Genomic DNA, 5,000 nt, shown 5'->3' with positions numbered 1-5,000 from the left:
CGGCGTTCGTACGATATTTGGCGACGCAAAAATGAGCGATTTCCCAGCTCGATGGAATTCGGCGCGAGAGAAACGATGCCCCGTAACGCACATGAGAGCAATCCGGGCCAATTTCTCCCGTTTGATGGGGTCTATGTGTAAAAATTTTGACTTTTTTGAGTGCAGGTGCAAATCTGCTGAAAAAGCCTGTGGAAGTTTCACGGCGTTCGTACGATATTTGGCGACGCAAAAATGAGCGATTTCCCAGCTCGAGAGAATTCGGCGCGAGAGAAACGATGCCCCGTAACGCACATGAGAGCAATCCGGGCCAATTTCTCCCGTTTGATGGGGTCTATGTGTAAAAATTTTGACTTTTTTGAGTGCAGGTGCAAATCTGCTGAAAAAGCCTGTGGAAGTTTCACGGCGTTCGTACGATATTTGGCGACGCAAAAATGAGCGATTTCCCAGCTCGAGAGAATTCGGCGCGAGAGAAACGATGCCCCGTAACGCACATGAGAGCAATCCGGGCCAATTTCTCCCGTTTGATGGGGTCTATGTGTAAAAATTTTGACTTTTTTGAGTGCAGGTGCAAATCTGCTGGAAAAGCCTGTGGAAGTTTCACGGCGTTCGTACGATATTTGGCGACGCAAAAATGAGCGATTTCCCAGCTCGATGGAATTCGGAGCGAGAGAAACGATGCCCCGTAACGCACATGAGAGCAATCCCGGCCAATTTCTCCCGTTTGATGGGGTCTATGTGTACAAATTTTGACTTTTTTGAGTGCACGTGCCAATCTGCTGGAAAAGCCTGTGGAAGTTTCACGGCGTTCGTACGATATTTGGCGACGCAAAAATGAGCGATTTCCCAGCTCGATGGAATTCGGCGCGAGAGAAACGATGCCCCGTAACGCACATGAGAGCAATCCCGGCCAATTTCTCCCGTTTGATGGGGTCTATGTGTAAAAATTTTGACTTTTTTGAGTGCACGTGCAAATCTGCTGAAAAAGCCTGTGGAAGTTTCACGGCGTTCGTACGATATTTGGCGACGCAAAAATGAGCGATTTCCCAGCTCGATGGAATTCGGAGCGAGAGAAACGATGCCCCGTAACGCACATGAGAGCAATCCCGGCCAATTTCTCCCGTTTGATGGGGTCTATGTGTACAAATTTTGACTTTTTTGAGTGCACGTGCAAATCTGCTGAAAAAGCCTGTGGAAGTTTCACGGCGTTCGTACGATATTTGGCGACGCAAAAATGAGCGATTTCCCAGCTCGAGAGAATTCGGCGCGAGAGAAACGATGCCCCGTAACGCACATGAGAGCAATCCGGGCCAATTTCTCCCGTTTGATGGGGTCTATGTGTAAAAATTTTGACTTTTTTGAGTGCACGTGCAAATCTGCTGAAAAAGCCTGTGGAAGTTTCACGGCGTTCGTACGATATTTGGCGACGCAAAAATGAGCGATTTCCCAGCTCGATGGAATTCGGCGCGAGAGAAACGATGCCCCGTAACGCACATGAGAGCAATCCGGGCCAATTTCTCCCGTTTGATGGGGTCTATGTGTAAAAATTTTGACTTTTTTGAGTGCAGGTGCAAATCTGCTGAAAAAGCCTGTGGAAGTTTCACGGCGTTCGTACGATATTTGGCGACGCAAAAATGAGCGATTTCCCAGCTCGAGAGAATTCGGCGCGAGAGAAACGATGCCCCGTAACGCACATGAGAGCAATCCGGGCCAATTTCTCCCGTTTGATGGGGTCTATGTGTAAAAATTTTGACTTTTTTGAGTGCAGGTGCAAATCTGCTGAAAAAGCCTGTGGAAGTTTCACGGCGTTCGTACGATATTTGGCGACGCAAAAATGAGCGATTTCCCAGCTCGAGAGAATTCGGCGCGAGAGAAACGATGCCCCGTAACGCACATGAGAGCAATCCGGGCCAATTTCTCCCGTTTGATGGGGTCTATGTGTAAAAATTTTGACTTTTTTGAGTGCAGGTGCAAATCTGCTGGAAAAGCCTGTGGAAGTTTCACGGCGTTCGTACGATATTTGGCGACGCAAAAATGAGCGATTTCCCAGCTCGATGGAATTCGGAGCGAGAGAAACGATGCCCCGTAACGCACATGAGAGCAATCCCGGCCAATTTCTCCCGTTTGATGGGGTCTATGTGTACAAATTTTGACTTTTTTGAGTGCACGTGCCAATCTGCTGGAAAAGCCTGTGGAAGTTTCACGGCGTTCGTACGATATTTGGCGACGCAAAAATGAGCGATTTCCCAGCTCGATGGAATTCGGCGCGAGAGAAACGATGCCCCGTAACGCACATGAGAGCAATCCCGGCCAATTTCTCCCGTTTGATGGGGTCTATGTGTAAAAATTTTGACTTTTTTGAGTGCACGTGCAAATCTGCTGAAAAAGCCTGTGGAAGTTTCACGGCGTTCGTACGATATTTGGCGACGCAAAAATGAGCGATTTCCCAGCTCGATGGAATTCGGCGCGAGAGAAACGATGCCCCGTAACGCACATGAGAGCAATCCCGGCCAATTTCTCCCGTTTGATGGGGTCTATGTGTAAAAATTTTGACTTTTTTGAGTGCACGTGCAAATCTGCTGAAAAAGCCTGTGGAAGTTTCACGGCGTTCGTACGATATTTGGCGACGCAAAAATGAGCGATTTCCCAGCTCGATGGAATTCGGAGCGAGAGAAACGATGCCCCGTAACGCACATGAGAGCAATCCCGGCCAATTTCTCCCGTTTGATGGGGTCTATGTGTAAAAATTTTGACTTTTTTGAGTGCACGTGCAAATCTGCTGAAAAAGCCTGTGGAAGTTTCACGGCGTTCGTACGATATTTGGCGACGCAAAAATGAGCGATTTCCCAGCTCGAGAGAATTCGGCGCGAGAGAAACGATGCCCCGTAACGCACATGAGAGCAATCCGGGCCAATTTCTCCCGTTTGATGGGGTCTATGTGTAAAAATTTTGACTTTTTTGAGTGCACGTGCAAATCTGCTGGAAAAGCCTGTGGAAGTTTCACGGCGTTCGTACGATATTTGGCGACGCAAAAATGAGCGATTTCCCAGCTCGATGGAATTCGGCGCGACAGAAACGATGCCCCGTAACGCACATGAGAGCAATCCGGGCCAATTTCTCCCGTTTGATGGGGTCTATGTGTAAAAATTTTGACTTTTTTGAGTGCAGGTGCAAATCTGCTGAAAAAGCCTGTGGAAGTTTCACGGCGTTCGTACGATATTTGGCGACGCAAAAATGAGCGATTTCCCAGCTCGAGAGAATTCGGCGCGAGAGAAACGATGCCCCGTAACGCACATGAGAGCAATCCGGGCCAATTTCTCCCGTTTGATGGGGTCTATGTGTACAAATTTTGACTTTTTTGAGTGCACGTGCAAATCTGCTGAAAAAGCCTGTGGAAGTTTCACGGCGTTCGTACGATATTTGGCGACGCAAAAATGAGCGATTTCCCAGCTCGATGGAATTCGGCGCGACAGAAACGATGCCCCGTAACGCACATGAGAGCAATCCGGGCCAATTTCTCCCGTTTGATGGGGTCTATGTGTAAAAATTTTGACTTTTTTGAGTGCACGTGCAAATCTGCTGAAAAAGCCTGTGGAAGTTTCACGGCGTTCGTACGATATTTGGCGACGCAAAAATGAGCGATTTCCCAGCTCGAGAGAATTCGGCGCGAGAGAAACGATGCCCCGTAACGCACATGAGAGCAATCCGGGCCAATTTCTCCCGTTTGATGGGGTCTATGTGTAAAAATTTTGACTTTTTTGAGTGCAGGTGCAAATCTGCTGAAAAAGCCTGTGGAAGTTTCACGGCGTTCGTACGATATTTGGCGACGCAAAAATGAGCGATTTCCCAGCTCGATGGAATTCGGCGCGAGAGAAACGATGCCCCGTAACGCACATGAGAGCAATCCGGGCCAATTTCTCCCGTTTGATGGGGTCTATGTGTAAAAATTTTGACTTTTTTGAGTGCAGGTGCAAATCTGCTGGAAAAGCCTGTGGAAGTTTCATCCGACGAAAAAAGCACGTTCTCGAGAAAGCAGGAGAGCTAAGTCATTCACAAATTAGCTGGATTTGGCTTGTGGTTCGTTTCCCAAGTAACAGAGCGGCATCAACCTTTAAGTGCACGCCAGTACATCCCCGTGGGATACAGGGGGTCTCGGCGGACTTTGCTCGGGGGAAAAACGTCGAGGTGAGCCGCCTGGCCATGCTGTTCATGGGTCTCTCCTTTTTAAGTTTCGCCTGCCAATTTATTTTCTCTAGCGGTTTTATACACTAACACTCGATGTTTTGGGAAAGGAATACAATTGTTCAAAAAACGTCTTCGCAATTCATGTCGTTAGATTGCTAATGAAAATTCGTAAAAAAACGTACACGCCATACATGTTCTTTGCTTCCCTCTCGATACAAGTGAAGGGGAAAAACAGCCTTAACGGTTGCTAAAAAAATCGCCCTTTACATATACATGGGTCGTCTTCCCCTCTCGACAACGGAGACAAGTAACCCACGCCAGGCACTGTCAGTAACTGCCATAGATCTGCTTTAAAATGCCCATTCGTCTTGCGTCGCTCACGTTCCCGGAGCTTTGGGTAATGTCTGAGGCCTATCCCCGCTAATTTCTACCGTTTGTCGGTAGCTGTCTGTAAAAATATAGCATACACCAAAACGAGAAAATATTTCCATCGCACCTGCACAAGTGTATGGACAATGGCAATCTTCATGCGATGCATAAGTGGTGTGTGTCAGCAGGTTTTGTTTCCCAAGTTTTCCGTGAATGAGCGAGTATCTTGAGCTGTGTGACTCAGCCCGAGGGAGCCTCTTCTCCTCCAGAGTGTGTGGGGAAGGCTGTCCCCTTGGGTTGGTGCTGCACGGGTTCGCTGCGCTGTTTGGTCTTGTGCCAAGGAAGGCTGCCAACTGTGCAAGAATTTTAGGGTTGGTTTCAATTGCCGTTGCCGGTCCATAGAGTAGCGAGCATTGTAAGGCCGCTCTAGAGGTTTGCAGGCATGTGGG

The sequence above is a fragment of the Lampetra planeri genome, chromosome 4 (genome assembly GCF_965212315.1).
Source record: "Lampetra planeri chromosome 4, kcLamPlan1.2.h2, whole genome shotgun sequence".
Taxonomy (NCBI): Eukaryota; Metazoa; Chordata; class Hyperoartia; order Petromyzontiformes; family Petromyzontidae; genus Lampetra; species Lampetra planeri.
The sequence above is the reverse complement of the archived record's forward strand: the minus strand, read 5'-3'. Positions refer to the sequence as shown.